Source organism: Marmota flaviventris, chromosome 1 (assembly GCF_047511675.1).
Source record: "Marmota flaviventris isolate mMarFla1 chromosome 1, mMarFla1.hap1, whole genome shotgun sequence".
Lineage (NCBI taxonomy): Eukaryota > Metazoa > Chordata > Mammalia > Rodentia > Sciuridae > Marmota > Marmota flaviventris.
In genome coordinates this window covers 161,689,424-161,710,496 of record NC_092498.1, presented here as the reverse complement: position 1 = coordinate 161,710,496, position 21,073 = coordinate 161,689,424, and the positions used below count along the sequence as shown (strand labels likewise).

The 21,073-nt window shown below is 38.4% G+C and overlaps 1 protein-coding gene across 2 annotated transcripts in view; it reads left to right on the top strand.

Annotated features, from left to right (window-relative positions):
• Positions 1-21,073, top strand: part of Atxn7 (ataxin 7) — a 149,013-nt gene that overhangs the window by 17,082 nt on the left and 110,858 nt on the right. For both annotated transcript variants that reach the window (XM_027954523.2, XM_071618523.1), the window contains exon 2: positions 13,653-13,740. The gene's annotated coding sequence lies outside the window, so the exon portion shown is untranslated. The remainder of the gene's footprint in view (positions 1-13,652; positions 13,741-21,073) is intronic.

Sequence of the window (21,073 nt, the reverse complement as noted above, 5' to 3'; positions counted from 1 at the left end):
CCAGTGAGACAGCCTTTGAAAAGAAGCCAGCATTGTGTTCTTTGGTATAATTCATTGTTTTTCTGTAGGAGTAGGTTGCCTAGCTCAAGTGGATGGCAACCTTGTAAAAGTCACTTATCCTAGTAGCTTCTCATCTGGAAATTAGGAAGAATAAAAGATCTACCTTGTTGGTTTATTAGTGGCAACATCTACACAATATCTGGCTACAAAATAAATTTTCAGGGAATATTAGCTGCTGTTGTTAATATTACCTGTCATTCCAGCTCATGCCTCTCCAATGACTAGGTATTATTTATGTATTGAAAACAAATTGGGTCTTAGGAACTAACATTTTGTTAAAGGTCATGATTTTAGGGTGTATAAAGATAGTAAAACTGGCAGTGAAGAAGGCAAGGAGTACCTTGGTGGGACAGTGCTAGTGTTTCCTACGTGTGAACATAAGTGAGTATGTTGTGTGCGCAAGGACTGTTCTTTCCGTGTGTTCTCCCTGAGAAGTAGGTTCAAGCATATCTGTTTTACAGATAAGGAAGTCATGGTCTCTTCTACGATGTTACCAGACAGCTGTAGACCTGAGCTCTCAACCAGATGCTTCTCCAAACTATTTGTGCCCTAAGCATTGTAAAGGCTTGACTCATCTCCTATCAACCTCAGCAGCTCTGCTGCATGGGGAAAATGGGAACTGAACCCTTGATCGTTTTCTAATTAGTGGATTAATTGAAAGCACCAGAGATAGTGTGTCACTAGATACTTAGTAGAGGCTCAATAAACACTTGTTGAAGATATAAATCTTAATCAGATTGGGCGTGAGGAAAAAGATACGTAAAAGCAGTATTAGATCCTGGCTTCTCAGCCTTTTATTCCATTATTTAAAAAAATAAAAAATAAAGAAATCTAAAGTTACTAAGCATTTTATTAGCATAGACCATTTAACACAGACTAGTGGTTGGAGTTTGAGGTGAAGAAGTGAAGAAGTGCTCAGTGTGTGTTGCATGGTAATAACTCCAATTTGCACAATTTAGTTATCTCTGGATACCTACAGAAGCCCCCACTAGCTAAGAAGCTCCAGGCCCTTGTCTGTGTATTCGACTGATTAGTTTATTCTCAATAAAAACTACTTTTGACATTAAAATATGCAAACCTAAATAGGAAGGTGTATGTGTTTCAAAGCAAGATCTGACTAATATTTGTGTTTTCCTGTAGCTCAGATAATTAAGTGTTGACAAAAAGATAATGCTATTTAATGGTAATAGGCAGAGAAAGAAGGTTACCTTATATCCTAGAATACCAAGCCAGCACCATTTAATTTGAGATTTCCTCTCTCTTCCCCAACAGCAGAAAACTAAAAACAAGGCCGGGCACACTGGTGCAGGCCTGTAATCCCAGTGGCTCGGAAGGTTGAGGCACTAGGATGGCAAGTTCAAAGCCAGCCTTAGCAACTTACAAGTCCCCAAGCAACTCAGTGAGACCCTGTCTCTAAATAAAATACAAAAAACCTCTGGGGATGTGGCTCAGTGGTTACACATCTCTGGGTTCAATCAAAAAAAAAAAAAAAAAAAAAAAGAAGAAGAAGAAGGAAGAAAAAGAAAAAAAGTCTGTCCCCGCCCCCCCCCCCAAGAGAGCTTCATATGGCATTTATTTGCCAGATTAAATCTGAAAGGTAGCCAATCAGATGGTAGCTTTATTACTTGGCAATCTCTTCATGATTTATTAGATTATGCCACAGAATTAAGATACTTAAAGGTAATTGTGTTATTTACTATAGAAGTGATTCATTTGGAATTTTAAAGTGTCAAACATTAAAAACCCAGTGCCCAAGCACTGTTCTCCAATGAAAGGTAACAGACAGACTTGGTTGTATGAATGGGACAGGGATTACAGAAGATGAACCCAGGGTGTTTTCAGTGCCAGAAGGCAAGAAAATGCTAATGACACACAAAACCCCTTGTCCCCCCACCATACCCTACACAATGATGGAATATGTCAAAGGGACATAGGAGGTAACTGAAAAAACTTACTGTGGTCAAAGCTAGAACCATATGAGCAACTGAAAAACAGTATTCAGGGCTGGGGATGTGGCTCAAGCGGTAGTGCGCTCGCCTGGCATGCGTGCGGCCCGGGTTCGATCCTCAGCACCACATACAAACAAAGATGTTGTGTCTGCCGAAAACTAAAAAAATAAATCAATATTAAAATTCTCTCTCTCTCACTCTCCTCTCTCTCACTCTCTCTTTAAAAAAAAAAAAAGAATTAAAAAAAACAGTATTCAATTATAACCCCAAAATATAAAATAAATATAAATAAAATATACAGTATACATTTATAGTATAAAATAAAGACTAACATAAATAGAAACACATAAATATGTAATACATATAAAATAATTATGTAAGACAAATGTCCACAAATCCATATAATATAAATGAATGATCAAGTGAATTAACAAGTGGGGAAGAATAGATAAATTTTTCATGTAGAATAATTCCAAATGATTTCTGCAAATAATCCCCCTCAAGGAGGGGAACATAACTGCCATTCCCTTAAGTGTGAATGGTGCTTAGGGACTTCCTTCCAAAGAGTATGGTATGGAGAAGGTGGAAAGAGACAGCTTTTTGGCACTGTTCTGGGCAGTGATGTTTTGAATATAATCCCCAAAGCACAAGTAACAAAAGCAAAAATAGATAAATGAGATTGCATCAAACTGAAAAGCTTGTCCACAACAAAAGACACAATCAACAGAGTGAGGAGCATCCTATGGAATGGGAGAAAATATTTGCAAACCACACATCTGGTAAGGGATTAATATCTATGCATATAAGGAACTCAACACAATTTCAAGAAAACAACAACAAAATAGTCAAAAAAAAAAAAAAAAAAAAAAAGGGAAAGGGCCTGAATAGACAATACAAATGGCTGATAGCTATATTGAAAAAGGAAAAAAAAAAAGCTTACTGTCATTAATCATCAGGGAAATGCAAATTAAAGCCACAATGAAATATTACTTCACATCTGTAAGAATGGCTGTTACCAAAAAGGCAAAAAATAACAACTGTTGTTGAGGATATGCAGAAGAGGGAAGGAACCCTTTTACATTTTTGTAGGAATGTAAATTGGTACAACCATTACAAAAAAAGGTATGGAAGTTCCCCCAGAAATTAGACATAGAAATAATGTCATCAGTATACCTCCTGAGTGTGAGTTATGCACAGGAAAACAGATATTGCATGGTCTCATTTGTATGTGAAATCTAAATTAACTAATAGAAACAGTGAAATGGCAATTCCAGGGACAAGGGGAATTGGGGAGGTGTTGGCTTAAAAGTACAAGTTTCAGTGAGAATGAATGAGTTTGGGGGATCTATTGCCTAGCATACTGACTATAATTAATTATAATATATATTTGAAAATTGCTAAGAGAAAAAAATTCTTTTTTGTTGTTTTTGTTTTTGTTTTGTACCAGGGATTGAACTCAGGGCCGCTCAACCACTGAGCCCCATCCCCAGCCCTATTTTGTATTTTATTTAGAGACAGGGTCTCACTGAGTTGCTTAGTGCCTCACTATTGCTGAGGCTGGCTTTGAACTCACAACCCTTCTGCCTCAGCCTCCCGAGCTGCTGGGATTACAGGTATGTGCCACTGCACCCAACATCCTCAGCCCTTTTTTTTTTGTATTTTATTTAGAGACAGGGTCTTGCTGAGTTGCTGAGGTTGGCTTTTGAACTTGCAATCTTTCTCTCTCAGCCTCCTAAGCTGCTAGGATTACAGGCATGTGCCACTGCCTGTAAGAGAGTAAATCTTAAATGATCTCACCAAAAGTATGTGAGGCGATGGATATGTTAATTAGCTTGGTTTTAATCATTTCAAAATATATGCAAGTATCAAGACATCATGTTTAAACCATAAATATATATAATTTTTATTTGTCACTTCAGCCTTAACAAAGCTGGAGGAAAATATTTACATGTCAGCAATAGTTTATTAGCTGTGACAAATGTTTGTATACTTATATAATAAGTTAATAATAGGGGAACTGGATATGGGGTTTATAGAACCCTCAATATAATCTTTGCAACTTCATAAATTTAAAATGATCCTAAAATTAGGCTTATTTTTAAAAAAGAATATGACAAGGAAAAGAGTCTATAGTTCAAGTTTAATTTTCATCTTGCTAAGAGCCTTGCTAAGTAAATAAAATAGCTGTTGGTGTTCTGGGCTGATTATGGTGTAAAGTGGGGCAATTCTTCCTCGCTGTCTTCTTATAAAGCCGTGAGAGTTTGTTTGCAGAATCAGAGAATGCAGGATTTCTAAATGTCCTCCTGTGGAATTTCCTACTGGCATGACTTTTTCCCCCCTTTGCTTTTTTGCCCAGTAGCAGTCCCTTGAGTGGCATTTGCTGTCCTAGTTAATCAGAGGATAGGAGAAATGAAAAACTCTCCTCTTCCCCCTCCCATGAAGTTTCAATGGGCACTGCAAATGTAGGTCAAATTGCATCACTGTAGAGAGGAGCGAACAGGAAGGTATTTAGGAAGTGCTGCCAACCTTGCTTTAGATTCAGTGGCAGTGAACCGGTGTTGAGCCCGCTTAGGTGTGAGATTCAGGATCAGAGGATCATGTTTGTGATATAGTCCCGGAATGTTACATTTCAATCCATGACAAAAAGGTCTCTGTCTAAAACCCTAGTAAAAATAACTTAAACTGGCTTTGTTAGATGTGCAACTACCAGCTTCTGGAATTCTTTTTGTCTCTTATTTATTATTGACATACTACAGCAATTTATATTAATTTAGCCATAGAGATGCTTGAATTATAAAAACTATTGCCATGTATATGTATACAAAATCTACCGTTTGGTAATCACATAAGTCTAATAATGTATTTTGCAAATTACGTATTATCATATGCTCAGTGACATCTTGATTAGCATACAGAAACCACAAATTATGTTTTTTTAACTCATGTTTAAAGTATGCTTTCTTATAGACTTTAAAGATGTAAGAAGTCTTTAAATTCATGTCTTTATTTTTCACATACTGTATGCTCCCTGCTCCTTTGTAAGACATCCAGATATTGACTGCTAGAATGTTCCATGTTACTGACCTTGTCAGGAAGAGTAAGCATTTTGAGAGCAAATCAACTCTAAAACTTCCCACCTCTATCAAAATAATTTGTAGTTCATTCAGGAACAATTGGAAAGTCAGATGATACAGTGTTTTAAGTTGGCTTGGCTATTATTTAATCTTATGATTGAATGAATTATTCTGTAAACATACTCTTAGCTATTTGTACTTTTTTTATTTCGAGATAATTATAGATTGGTAGTAAGTTGCAAAGATAGTTCAAGAGGTCCTGGTTACTCTTCACTTATTTTCTCCTTTCTTATCTGACTATATACAGTATTGAAACCAGAACATTGGCATTGGTATAAAATGTATTTGTATTTCTGGCATTTTATCACTTGGGTATTTTCATGTTACCACTACCACAAACAAGATACAGAACTAAGCCGGGCTGGGTGGTACACTCCTGTAATCCCAGCGACTCCAGAGGCTGAGTCAGGAGGATCGTGAGTTCAAAGCCAGCCTCAGCAAAAGTGAGGCGCTAAGCAACTCTGTGAAAAATAAAATACAAAATAGGGCTGGGGATGTGGCTCAGGGGTCAAGTGCCCCTGAGTTTAATCCCTGATACCAAAAAAAAAAAAAAAAAAAAAAAAAGATACAGGACTATTTCATCACTAAAGAAATGTCCCCTGTGTTACCTTTTTATGGCTATGCTCATTTCTGTTACCCTCAAATCCCTGCCTCCTGGCATCCACTAATCTATTCTTCAACTTTTTAATTTTGTCATTCGGGGAATGTTACATAAATGAGACCATTAGAGATTGCTTTTTTATCACAGCATTTTTAAAAAAAAATGTTTATTTTTTTAGTGGTAGTTAGACACAATACCTTTATTTTGTTTATTTTTATGTGGTGCTGAGGATCGAACTCAGGGCCTTGCACATGCTACACGAGCGCTCTACCATTGAGCCACAACCCTAGCCCTTTACTCAGCATTTTTAAAAGAATTTTATTTTGGGGGCCGGGATTGTGGCTCCCCAGTGGAGTGCTCGCCTAGCACAAGCGGGACCTGGGTTCGATCCTCAGCACCACATAAAAATAAAGGCATTGTGTTGTGTCCATCTATACCTAAAAAATAAATGAATATTTTTTTAAAAAAACAATTTTATTTTTAAAAGAATGTTTATGATAAACACTTTAAACATATTCGTTTTTGAAAAATTGTCACCCAGAGTTTGGTTGACTAATTTTCAAACTGTATTTTTCTAGCTTAGGTGTTCTAAACTCTGTATGAACATATTTGAGCAGCTGCTAAAATCAGATGTACCAGCAAAATAGCTGATTATGGCATTAACCTTATTTCTACTCTTAAGGGTGGTATCCTAAAGTTAAATGGAAAATTACCCAGAAAAGGCTTCTCATTAACAAAGTAAATATTACAGTTGATCAATGGGCAGGAATAAAACATCCAAATGTGTACTTTAATTATACCAAATGAAAAATGATCACATTTCTGTGCCATTTCATTTTGAAAGAACTTCAGAGGAGAGAGACTTTTTGGAACATATATTTAAATGAATAGTGACTAAAATATTTACATTAATTGGATAATGTAAAGACTGTGTCATAGCATTGCAGTATGTGATTAGTGTGAAATGTCACCACGTAAAATCCAGTGTCTTCATCATGTTAATAAAATTCTTGGAATGTCTTAAGTGGGAAATGAATTCCGTGGTTAGGAGAGAGCCAGGAACAAACTTCCTCAGAGGAAACAGATCTTCCTCAGATGTCAGTCTGTCATCTAACGAAATACAGAAGATAATCTAGGATCTGTTGGATGGCACATTAGTGTTCACCTACAAATAATGATACCACGTGGCCAGACTGATAGAACTTAAGCAGGTAGAAGTTGAGTCCCCAGGGGCCGCACTGCAGCTCAGTAGCAGTGAAGGTGAAAGTGTAAGCTCTGGCTCTTCACCTTGTCCAGAAGTCACGTTCTTGCAGGTTGTCAGGACAGACTTTTATGAATGGGATAGTTCTGTAACTGGCAATGGCTGTGACTTCCAACATTTAGTCTTTCTGTCAGCTAGGAAACTATTTGGGTGTGTATATGTGTCAATACCAGAAATTAAACCCAGGCTTCCTACATGTTAAGCTAGGCAAACACTCTACCACTGAGCTACACTCCCAACCCTTTTTTATTTTTTGAGACAAGGTCTCACTAAATTGTCCAGGCTGGTCTGGAACTTGCTATCCTTCTGCCTCAGTCTCCTGGGTGGTTGGGATTACACACCTGGCAGGAAACTATTCCTTATCGTTGAAATCATGATATATTTACTGGCTCAACATTTTTCTCTTGATCTCCTGTGTCTTCTTCAAGCAGCATTATTATACTTGAAATAGCTATTGAGAAGTAGACAGGAAATGATCATACTGACCATCAACTATATGCCAACACTGGGCTGAGGATTCATGTGCATGTGCAAATGTAATTACAATATTGAAAAATTGCATTAATTGTGTTCATTAAGTGATAGATTCCCCCCAAAGATTTAAAGCAAGTTTTCAGTCAGCAACAACAAAAAGTTTTATTGGTCATTGTGACTGGCCTCTTTCTTCCCAACTATGTATGTATATATGTGTCCATATATACATGTAATATGTATGCACATATATTAGAAAATTTAAAGAATATATTTATGTCTCTTAACTAATATATACATACATCATATATATATTTATGAAGCAGTGTGTGTAGTGGTATGAAATATACAGTTGTAAGACCCACCCCTCTTTCTCTTAGCTTTTTATCTGTATGAAATAAGTTATTGACTCATGAAAATCAACCAATTATAGGAGTGAAAACTACTTAACCCATCAATGCAAAATGTTTAATGGGTATTGCATTAATTACACAATAAACCTTTTAGATTACAAATGCTATATATGTTTAGAGGAAAGAAAATTCTTGATCTCTGACTCTTGATTTCTGTCACCTGTCAAATACAGATAATATCCTACCTCATAGAACTGAACGAGATAAAGTACATAAAGCTACATATATTTCCTAATAGTTGGCACCCCTTCAATACATTATAGCTATTGCTGTTGGTAATGAAGATTGTAACAACAGTAATAATAACAATAATAATAGCAATAATAATAATATAGTGTAGGCCTACTGCTGTAGCTACCTGAAATCTCAACAACTTAACAAAACATGTTTATTTCTCGCTCCAGCCACAGCTCAGTGTGGGTTGGCAAAGAGGCTCTTGGTTTCCCTCAGTTGTTCAGGAGTGAAATTCTCTGGCTCCTTCCCCCGGGTGCTTGGAGCTCTCTGCATTTGACCAGCAGAGGGTATGAGAGACTGAAGATCAGCTCAGGCTGCGGGGCTAGCCCTGAAGCAGCACCAGCACTTCAGTTCACACTTTAGGACTTGATCATGCATCGAGCCTTATTGCAGTGATTATTGGGAAATTTAGTCAAATGGTATGCTCGAGGAGAGAGAGAATGTGGGTATAGGTGAATGTGGATATTGGAAACTCTATCACAAGTAATATTTTGAATGGCTTATTAGAAGAGGAAGGATTTGCCCTGGATCTTTTAGATCTTTTTAGAAAGGATTTGCCCTGGATCTTTCAAAGATCTTTTAGATCTGCCCAGCCTGCCTTTTGGAAAGAATATTTAAAGAGCAAGGGTGGAAAAGTAAAAATTTCTGCATGCATTATTAATAAAAATCACATTTACCCCACTAGCTACTGCCTTTACTGTAAGCCATTTGATAGTGACCTAGGGCAAGCCATTTATCTGCCATCGACCTCCATTTTCTTACAAGTGTTCTACACAGGGCTGCGGTGATGGCTAAACAAGACTGTGCATGTAAAGAACTTAACTCAGGTCTGGTCAGGGTAAGCACTGGGTGAAAGTTGTTATTATTGGTCGTGTTAATAAGTATGGTCTCAGAGTAGAATGCTTGCTAGTGCCTCGTTTATTTAACTTCTTTCCTAAAGGATTATGTTAGAGTTAGCAAAGAATGACTTGACTGAGGACCTTTCTATGAATTTTAGAGTTCTATAACCCAGGCCAGAAATAGGAAGAGATTAATGTTGCCTTGGCAAAATACTGGGGGAGAACCTCTGTTGCCTAAGCTGGCCTCCCTGCAGTTCACGCCCTAGACTCTTTCTGTCTGTCAGGAGAGCACTGGGAGCCCTGGACTTTCCCTTCTCATCCCTCCTCCCCTCTTTCTCAGGGTCTGTAGGTGAGTCTGGCAAGGAAGCACTAGGTAAATGCCAGAGCAGCTTCTCATTGCTCTGACTTAATTGCATGTCCTTAGCAAGGCAAGACCATCGTGGACCAGGCGTATATTAACCTGAGTGGATGAGTGCCTGTCTGAGCCTTGTTCAGTCTAATCCGACACAATTCAACAGGCCCTAGGGGTACAGGGATGAACTGTGGCTGATCCTGCATCTGAGAAGACCATCTATAGTGATTTGTGTTTTGTTTTTTTTCCCGCTTGAGCTGGGGGTGGTTGTGCTCAAGATCAAACCCAGGGTCTTGTGCATACTAGGCAAGTAAGTGCTCCACCACTGAGCCAGCCCCAGCCCTGAGCCAGGCTCTGAAGGCTGCGATCTGAGTTACTTAGAAGGTAGAAAGAAAGGAGTGCAAGCAGTTGGAAAAGCAGGTGTTGGGGGACAGGTGGGAATTGCTGTCATGTGTGGAAATGGAGAATGGTTTTAATCTCAACTTCAGTATGCAACTGCCTCAGCTTGCAGGCCTGGGCTCCATGCTAAAGGAGTATAGTAGGGCTTTTTTCATCAGGCAGTGGAAGGGTTAGGTGAGAAGATGCAAGTAAAGGGCTTAGTGTTAATACTGGAAACATAGTAAGTGTCAGTGAGTGCCAGTGACCATCAGTATTATTATTGTCATGTACTTTTATAAATTGACCTTCTAATTGTCCGACTTGACCAAGGCTTTGCAAGTGACAAATTGGAGATCTGCTGGAATTTTTATTATACTTTAGTTCTCTTTTAGGCTACTGGTGAAATAGTGCAGTAGAGTCACAATTCATGGAAAAAATGATTGACTCAGCAAAATGGAGAGGGAGCTCAGTGAACCTCAGTGGAACTTGGAGAGGTAGGTCTTGAACTGAGTGAGCTTGAGATGGAAGAATTTTGGCCCCAACATGACCACACATTGCTTTGCTGAACCCTTTTGGAAAGAGAAGAAGGACTGAGTATTGTGTAGGGATGTTGAATCAGAAAATGAGACTAAAATCAAGTTAAGACTGCATTGTGAGGAGCTGCACAGGGCTGGGAATGCCCTAGGACTGGCTGCAGGAAATGAAATGGGCCCTGAAGCCGGGGCCCGAGTTGCCGGAGTCCTTCTTCATGAGTGGCATGGCACCCTCTCCATTGGTGTCTCAAACACTCAGTACTGAGTGGGGTGACTCTCAGAGCTGTCCCTGTAGCTTTGTAGGTACAGAATGACTGGCTGGCCTTCAAAGAGAGGGATACCCAGTAGCTCCATTGAAAAGACAAGTTGTGCAGAGTGTAGAGTTTCATTCTTAAGTTTGCTTCACCCAAGAGAACCAACCTGTCGGGGTTGGAAGCAATTGTAAGTGGGGTCAGAAGAAATGGAGTTAGGCACCCTGTTAATGCATATTTCTGGAGAATATACCTACAGATGACATATAAACTGCTTTTGAATTTTTGGTTACAATTTTTCATTGGGGAGAAGAGACTTAGAAAAAAGCAGTATACGCTCAGGCTGGGTGTGGTGGTGCACACCTGTAATCCCAGAGACTGAGTGAGGAGGCTGAGGCAGGAGGGCCACAAGTTTGAGGCCAGCCTCAGCAATTTAGCAAGGCCCTAAGCAACTCAGTGAGACCCTGCCTCAAAATGAAAAATAACAAAGGTCTGGGAATGTGGCTCATCCCCAGTACCAAAAGAAAGGAAGGAAAAAAAGAAAAGAAAGAATCATGGCTGCCTACAGGAGACAGGCCCAGAAGGAAAATAAGTGATGACACCAGGTAGGTCCTGTGGAAAGCACACACAAATGACAAGAGGTAGCCCAGTTACCTCCTGCAAGAGAGCTGTCCCCTGGGGCCTGATTTTTGACTTTCCAAGAGAGATTAGAAATTAGGAATTTTATGTGAATCTTCCTGGGTTTTGAAAATTAGGAACAAATTCATATTTTACCCCCAAGGTCACCAGGCAAAATAGCCAGAAAAAAATGGATTATTTTAAGCTTGTAGGTGGAAAGAAAACATGTCACTTGGGCACTAAGTGGCTCAGCTACATGACCCTGCTGGTCTTGGTGTCAGGCTCCAGACTTGGCAGGGAGCACATACTCAACATTGAGTAAATTAATCAGCTTGGGGAAACCTCTCTTGCTTTCAGTCCTTTCGTATATAGAAGGAAGAGACTGCAATCGTCCTTCAAGGCTTCCAATTTTTTCCCAGCTCTAATTTAGAAAATAGAATCGAGTCACCACCTTGGTAGTGCTCCCTGTGGGGCCTCGTCTCCAGCATTTTTTCTTCCCTCGCTGGCCTCCCCTAGTGCCTAGAGTACCATCTCTCTCTAATGCTCGGCGATTTGCCTAAAAGTTAAGGTTTAAGACATAAAAAGAAAATTTATACTGCTATCCTTCAAAACAAGACCTACTTGCTTTAAGCGTCTTGTTCTTCCTTTATCATGGTCAGGAGCTACTTGCTGGATTTGGACAGGCTACATTATATCTCAAAGGGTGATCCAGATTACGCCTGAAGTGCAACCAGGCTGTCAGAGAGCGAGGAAGGCAGCTAGTGGGAGAGCACTTGACCAGCATGTGCAGGGCCCTCCTTGGGTGCCCCGCTGTCCTCTGAAGGCATCACCATGGGTGGGGTGGATGGCTCTCTTGACCATAAAATCTAAATACACTGTCTCTGTCATGGTATTTTGTAACTTACTTTGGGTGATTTTTCATAGCTGTAAAATGTTTATGATGCAAAGCAATTAATTTTGGCTCAAGACAGACATTTTAAGTAAGATAGTGGCTTTTATGGGAAGGAAGGCAGAACAAGGACAGTAAAATGGAAATCAGAAATTCTTTAAAAAGTAGGAGATTGGCCAAGAATTAGAAATCTGGAGGAGAAAAACATCTGGTTTATAGAGATCGTAGGAATGATTTTAAGCATTACCAAGTAACATTTTGTGAATAAATAAAACTGAAACTGTTTTTTTAAAGGGAGAGGGGAAGGGGATGATCTAGGAATAACTTAAAAGCCAATAAAGATGATTATGAATAAATGGATAAAACATGGCGTAGAATTTCAGTCACTAAGTCAGGCACAGTGGCACACGCCTGTAAATCCCAGCAGCTTGGAAGGCTGAGGCAGGAGGATCACAAGTTCAAAGCCAGCCTCAGCAACTTAGCAAGACCCATGCAACTGAGTGAGACCCTGTCTCAAAATATAAAAAAGGGCTAGGGTTATGGCTTAGTGGTTAAGTGCTTTTGGGTTCAATCCCTGGTACGCCCCCACCCCCCCACACACACACACAAAAGAATTCAATCACTCAGATATTTTAAAGAGATGCTTTATTAGCGCCTTAGTATCCCAAGCCATAGAAATGTTTGGGTTATCATCTTAGAGTTTATGAAAATAAATAAAAATTGAGCAAAGCAATATTCATATTGCCTGACCTTGGTATATATAGCCAGTGAAGATTATAGGAAGTGAAGTGTATTCGCAGCGAATTTTCCATAGGAAATCAGCCTGCCTTGTGCTGTATACTTTGACAGCATCTACCCTGTAGCTGTGTCGTTGCCTGTATTGGCTACTTTTTTTCTTCTGCTGCATGTCAAAGTTGAAAACAAACTCAATTTCTACCTCTGGTTTGCTAATTCCCAATCCTTTGGAATCCTCCCCAAATTGAGTAGTACCCACATTTCACTTGAAATACCCGTATGCATGTGTGTGCACAACTATGAAGAGTGCATAGCTTCCTTGTGCTTTTTAGGAAGAGGATTTGAGTTTTTTGTTTTCCTGTCTATAGTATGAACAATTTCTTCTTTAAACTGCTGATTGATAAAGGACAGAGGGAGCTCTCCAAATAGTGTTCTTATTCAGAATGTGTGTGTGTGTGTTACATCTATGATTCTGACAGGTTTCACAGGAGCAGGCTTTCTGAATAGCTATTTTTAAAATTAAGTGAAAACTCATTAGTGGCAAATTACACACAATGATTTTAAGCCCCAGGAGGCTGACTCTATGTACATATTGAGTAGTCATTTGTTCTTAGTTTATTGTAAATACAGCCAATTAAATTCATTGTTAAAAATTAATGAATTACATTTGTCATAAAATTGGTAAAGCGCCTTGAATTTTATCTGTTTGACATTTCAAAGCACAAGTAATAATTTCAGAACACCTGGTAACTAATAAGATTACAGATTTCTTTTTTTTTTTGGTGGTGGTGCTAGGGATTGAACCCAGGACCTTGAACACCCTAGCAAGTGCTGTACCACTGAGCCACATCCCTGGTCCTAAGATTTATAAACTTCAGATTAGCTTTATCCACTGTTTCATCCCTTTTCTTTTTCTTTTTTTTGATCTGAACAGAATTAAGAAGAAGGAGCATCCACAATCACAGCAGATGAAGATCCACTGGTAAATTATCAGGATTTTTGGCCTGCCCTCTAAAGAAAAGGTAACTGGCTGTTCTGACATAGCAAAGTTGAATAAATGTAATACTTCTAATTATAAGATTATAGTAGAGTTGAAGTTTTACCCAAAGAATGATAGTATTTAATATAAGATATCTGAGTTAGATCTTAAATTTTAAGCATAACCCTGAATATGATCTTCCTAATATAAAATGACAGTGAATTGAAGGAGTGGGATACTATTAGATGTTTGTTTCTCAACACACAAAAATACTAAATAACAAGCCTAACCCCAAAACATTTGTAAAAGTTGCAGGAAGGGGTTCGAGATATAATTCCCCTCTCTCCCCAGCTCTACCCTCTTTGTCCGGGGAGGTTGTCAAAGGTGTGCCTTGTGGTTTTCTCCTTAGCTCTTGTTCTCTTCTCTCCCACACAATGAAGACCCAGCTGGTAAGGGCAGGGGAAATGCCAAACACGACTGTCACACAGGCAGGACTTCTTCAGGCACACTTTCTGGGCCTAGTGCCCTTGCCCAGGCTGCCAGATAGTCCTGTGCTCGGGAGCAGCATTGGATCATTATGAAAATAGCAGCCACCATTGATGGAGTTTCTCACTACGCCGTCACCATCATGCATTTGCTATTTGGGGAATGGCTGAATTTCACAGAATGAGAAAAAGGATAATATTCCTGGAAGAGTTTTAATTAAAAAAAAAAAAAATCCATTCTTCCATCTACTCAAAGGAATGAGGGGGTTTACAAGTTAAGATACATTTTAACATGAATCATTGAAGGATAAAACTGAACAGAATCCAAACAGGAAAGACCAAAAGAATTTCAGCCTCTGGAATTGATCAACTTACATTACTCAGGCAACAAATGTGATGTCTCAATCAGCCTTTAAGCAACTATGGCAAAAATGGAAACATTTTGTATGACATGCACATTCATCTGCAAAGATAGCATTTTACTATTATTAAACCATAACTGGAGCTTCAGGAAAGTGGCAGTTCTGTTTCAGTGTTTAAAAGAACTGAGCAGCTATGAAGCCTCACCTTCAAAATAGGCCCTTAGGATTCTTTGGCCTTCAGCTGAAGGACTACAGTGCAGGGGCATCAGAGGCACCACAGTGGATGGTGTTCATTGTGGACTGTCTGCCAGGTGCTCTCCTGTATGGTGGTGACCCCCTGGCAGTGGAGAGATCTGGAAAGACAGAATGCCAAGGGAGCTCTTTAGTCCAGAACTATTTACTGAGATTCTACCGTGTTCAAACAGATTTTCCCCAGGAGAAAAAGGAGAATAGGAGGTGATTTCCATGAACTATAATTATGACATGCTTTTTTGAATATTATAACAATGGAGATTAATGTGATACCAGGACATGAATGACAAGTGGCAGGGAAAGAACAAGAATTACAAACCAAAAAGTCTGCAGGACCTGACAGGAAGGGGAATCAAATGGGCTGGGTGGAACAGTGAGAAATTGACAAGTTCATGACCAGTCTGAAGTAGCAGCCCCTTCTCAGTACTGATTGTGGCCCAATAAGTCCCAAATTGAACACCAACCAACTTACATGCTGTGTTCCTTTCTGGATGCTGGAGCTAAATGAGCAAATCAAGGGGATAAAGGTCCCTCCCATTGAATTAGCACTTATCTTTTTGGTATCAACAAATGAAAATCATATGTGTCTGGGCTGGGGATGTGGCTTAGTGGTAGAGTACTTTCTTAGCATGTGTGAGGCCCCTGGATTCAATCCCTAGCATTGCAAAAAAATAAAAAATTTATATTTATCATGTGTAGCATATTGTTTTGAAATATGTATATGTGTGAAATGGCTAAACTCAACTAATTAACAGATACATGACCCCACATACCTAATCACTTTTTTGTGATAAGAACTTTTAAGACCTCTGGTCTTAGAAGCTTTTAAGGATCCATTATTAACTAGAGTCACTTTAAAGAAGAAAAAAATCCCTTTTATTTAATTGAGATTTTTGTCTCATTTTCCCAGCATCTCCCTCTCCACCTCCAGCCACTGGTGGTTCAAACTCTTCTACATTCCACATATAAGTGAGATGATCCTGTGTCTGTCTTTCTGTGAGTGCCATATTTTACTTAGTCTGTGTCCTCCAGGTTCATCCATGTTCTCATAAGTGACAGGATTTCCTTCTTTTTTTAAGGCTAAATAATATTTCATTGTGTGCATAAACTACCATTTCCTTACCCATTATTCCCCTGATGAACACTCAGGTTAATTCCCTAACTTGTTGTGAATAAAGCTGTAATGAACATGAGTATGAAGGCCTGTCTTCAGTATGATGTCATTTCCTTTGTGTATATACTCAGTAGTGCTCATGCCAGGTTATATGGTTCTATTTTTGATTTTCTGAGGAACCTCCATATTGTTTTCAATAATGGCCATACTTTTTAATGAGAGAAACAGACAGTAGAGAGCAGACACAAATAAATGCATTATATATTTATTATATGATAATAATTAGCAAAAAACAAAAACAGGGTAAGGAAAATTAGGAACACTGATGAGAGATGGGACTTGAAGTTTTAAATGGGAGTGATCGTGGTAGGACTTCGAGAAGGTGAGATTTGAGCATTAAAGTTGAGCTCTCTGGGGAAGGGCGAATGGACTAAAAGCAGATGCCTGCATCGGCTCTGCAAGCCACAGAAAGGAGGGGGCCAGATCTGAGTGGTGAGTTGGGAGAAAAGGGTAGGAAATGAAGGCAGACAGGTAATAGGGCCCAGGGTATGTGGCCTTAGTGACCATTGAACAGGCTTTGGCATTTATTCTGAGAGATGTGGGATATCATTGGAAGATTCTAAGAAGAGTGACTTGATTTGACTTCTGTTTTAATAAAATCACTGAGGCCATTATAGTAAGATAGGCTGTAGGGGACAAGGCAAAAATGGGGAGACCAGTTAAATTGTGGCTATGATAATAACCCAGGCAAGAGATGACAATTTTGCCGGATCCCCAAAAATTTTAAGGGAAATGAAATCTGGACTGAAATTACTATTTTAAGAAAATAACAAAGTTTGAATCAACCTAAATAAGGCTGTGAGATTCTGTTATGTGCTCATTGTTTGCTACGTCAGCTATAGAATTGGTGATGTAATTCAGAGGAAGGTGAAGACTTTGGTTCAGACTAAGTTGAAAAAGAAAACAGTTGATTTTACATTGAAATGAAAGCTTGCTTTTTGATCAGTGCAGGAGACCAAGGAAAGTGACTATTCACAATAGCCAGAAGGTGGAAACAATCCAAATGTCCATCAACTGATCAACAAACTGTGGGATAGAGCATAGTGGAATAGAGCAATTCCCTACTTTATCCAGAGGGGATGTGTTCCAAGACTCCAGTGGATGCTAGAAACCACAAATAATACCAAACTTTTATAAATACTATGTTTTTCTTATACATACAGACCTGTGATAAAGCTTAATTTATGAATTACGTATAATAAGAAATTAACAATGGGACTGGGATTGAGGCTCAGTGGTAGAACGCTTGCCTAGCATGTGGGTTCGATTCTCAGCATCACATATAAATAAATGAATAAAATAAAGGTCAATCTACATCTAAGAAAATATTTTTTTAAAGAAATTAACAATAATAATAAAATAAAAAATAATAAGATGGTAATAAAACTTAAGCAAATATGGTCTCCCTACTTCTCAAAACTGCTTATTATACTGTACTCAACCTGCTTCTTGTGATGATATGATACAATTGCCTACCTGGTGAGATGAGGTAAGATGAATATCAGGCATTGTGAAATATTGTTAGACTACTGTGTGAGGGTTATTTGAACACAAGGAAGCCAGACACAAAAGGCCACATATTATATGATTTTGTTTGTATGAAATACCTGTAATAGGTGCAAATTCAGAGACAGAAAGCAGATGTGATTTCCTAGAGAATATGAGTTGGGAGATTGAAGAGTGACTGTTTCACGGAATGGAGTTCTTTCTGGGGTAGGGAAAATGTTCTGGATCTATATAATGGGTTGGTTGTACCATATCATGAATATACTAAAATGTCATTAAATTGCAACTTTAAAATGGTTAAAATGTTGAATTTTATTTTATTGAATTTTACCTTATCCAAGAAAAGAAAGATAATGGTATTCAGAAGAAATTTCATGTATTTTTTTCTTATCTTGGTTACAAGTAGCTGATTAAGCTAGAGTGGAGTCTTTTATGTGGTCAATGAGAGTGGAAAAAGGTTGGGCCCTGAAGAAAGATTGGTGCTTTGGAAGTACAAGTTGAAAATTTAGTTTCAAAGCAAAGGAACTGGTCTCAGTGATACCACTGTTGACCTGATGGAGTTTTGTGATCATAGACCAGAAGTATTAAAATTAGGGTTTCTTTTTCTTTTATCAAATATCCTAATTATATGACTGCTGATTATAAAAGTATATTGTTAAAAATTTAAATATTTTATAAAGCCCCTTTACAATGAAAAAATAATCAAAGTTTCTTTAATTCTTTTACCCTCTGCTCCTCATAACTCTTGAGAGTTATCAAGACTTTTTCAGTGCATAGGCTTATCATCAGTTACGATCACTACCACCATCATCATCACTTTTTCACAAAAAATGGATACATTATGTGTATGGTATTTTTTGCACCTTAATTTGGGGCGGGTACCAGGGATTGAACCCAGGGGCACTTAACCACTGAACCACATCCTCAGGCCTTTTTATTTTGAAACAGGGTCTCAGTAAGTTACTGAGATGGCTTTGAACTTGTGATCCTCTTCCCTCAGCCTCTTAAGCTGCTGGGATTACAGGCATGTGCCTACACTCAGCTGCATGCTGATTTTTAAAATTAATATCTTGGTGGTCTTAACTGCTGCTTTCTTGTATGTGTATAGTATTTTTTGCACCTTAATTTGGGGCTGGTATCAGGGATTGAACCCAGGGGCACTTAACCACTGAGCCACATCCTCAGGCCTTTTTATTTTGAAACAGGATCTCACTAAGTTACTGAGATGGCTTTGAACTTGTGATCCTCTTGCCTCAGCCTCTTAAACTGCTGGGATTAAGGCGTGTGCCTACACCCAGCTGCATGCTGATTTTTAAAATTAATATCTTGTGGTCTTACTACTGCTTTCTTGTGGATTGCTATGTTATATGCCATACTTTTATTTGTAAAAACTTTTGTAGTTGAAAAGCAAAATACAGCCAGAATGTGCCAGAATGCCTCTTATTCGAGGTTGAGATAGCATAAAATACAAAAGTAACTAATAGCTGCTGAGCAGTCACTATGTGCCAGACACTGACTGTCCTAAGCATATGAGTTCTTTGGCTCTCGTAACAACCTAATGGAGTAGATACTCTCAAGGTCCTCCCTTTTACAAAGGAACTGAGGTAGAGTCAAAAAGTGTTCTGCCAAGGCCTAGAATTAGGAAATAGCAGAAATGGATTCCAGGGCCAGTTTTAGCTCCCACCCCCAGTTGCCTTGAAGAGTGCTGTGGCTGGTGATACCTGATCGTACTGCTGTTTTCAAGAGAAGTCAATCTGGAATTCTTTTTTTTTTTTTTTTCCTTCTTTTTAAAAATTTTTAAATTTGTTTTAATTAGTTACACATGACATGACAGTAGAATGCATTTATGCATTTTGATATATCACACATAGATGGGATATAATTTCTCATTTTTCTGAGTACATGTTATAGAATCATGTTGGTTATGCAGTCACATATACACATAAGTAATATGTCTGTTTCATTCTACTGTCTTTCCTACACCCACATTCCCCTCCCCTCCCCTCCCTTCACATCCCTCTACCTAATCTAAGGTAATGCTATTCTTCCCTAGAGGGCCCCGCCCCTCCCATGCACGTTTATTAGAGGAACCATTCTGCCTTTGGTTTTGTGAATTGGCTTATTTCATTTAGCATATTTTCCAGCTGCACTCATTTACTGGAAAATGCCATTTCATTGTTCTTTAAAGCTGAGTAATATTCCATTGAGTACATATACCACATTTTCTTTATCCAATCATCTAATGAAGGACACCTAGGTTGGTTCCGCAGTTTAGCCATTGTAAATTTAACTGCTATAAACATTGATGTGGCTGCATTACTGTAGTGTGCTGATTTTAAGTCCTTTGGGTATAAACCAAGGAGTGGGATAGATGGGTCAAATGGGGTTCCATTCCCAGTTTTCTGAGGAATCTCCACACTGCTTTCCAGAGTGGTTGTACCAATGTGCAGTCCCACCAACAAGTATGAGTGTACCTTTTTCCCCACATCCTTGCCAACATTATTGTTGACCATATTCTTTTTTAAAAAAAAATATTTTATTTATTTACTTTTATGTGGTGCTGAGGATCAAACCCAGGGCCTTGCATGTGCTAGGTGAACACTCTACTACTGAGCTACAACCCCATCCCCTGCCTGTATTCTTGGTGATTGCCATTCTGACAGTAGTGAGATGAAATCTTAGTGTAGTTTTGATTGCATTTCTCTAATTGCTAAGATGTTGAACACTTTTTCATATATTTGTTGATGGATTGTATTTCTTCTGTGAAGTGTCTGTCCAGTTTCTTAGTCCATTTATTGACTGGATTATTTGTTTTTTGTTTTTTTTTTTTTTTGTTAAGTTTTTTGGGTTCTGTGTGTATCCTAGAGATTAATTATCAGAGGTGCATTAATTATCAGAGGTCTATTTTGTAGGCTCTTTCCTTACATTTTTTATTGTTTTCCTTTGCTGAGAAGAAGCTTTTTAATTTGAATCCATTCCATTTATTGATTCTTAATTTTACTTCTTGCGCTTTAGGAGTCTTGTTAAGGAAGTCAGATCCTAGGCCGACATGGTGAAGATTTGGGCCTATTTTTTCTTCTATTAGGTTCAGGGTCTTCTGTTCTAGTGCCTAAGTCTTTGATGCACTTTGAGCTGATTTTTGTGCAGTGTGTGAGAGAGAGAGGTTTGATTTCATTTTGCTACATATGGATTTCCAGTTTTGTCAGTACCATTTGTTGAATAGGCTGTCTTTTCTCCAGTGAATGTTTTTGGCACCTTTGTCTGGTATGACACAACTGTATTTATGTGCTTTTGTCTCTGTGTCTTCTAGTCTGTACCACTGGTGTACAAGTCCATTTTGGTGCCAATAGCATGCCGTTTTTGTCACTGTAGCTCTGTAGTATAGTTTAAGGTCTAGTATTGTGATGCTTCCTGTTTTACTTTTCTTGCTAAGGATTGTTTTAGATATTCTGGGTCTCTTATTGTTTCAAATAAATTTTATGATTGCTTTTTCTATTGTATGAAAAATGTCATTGGGATTTTAATTGGAATTGCATTAAATCTGTATAACACTTTTGTTAGTATCATCATTTGACAATATTAATTCTGCCTATCCAG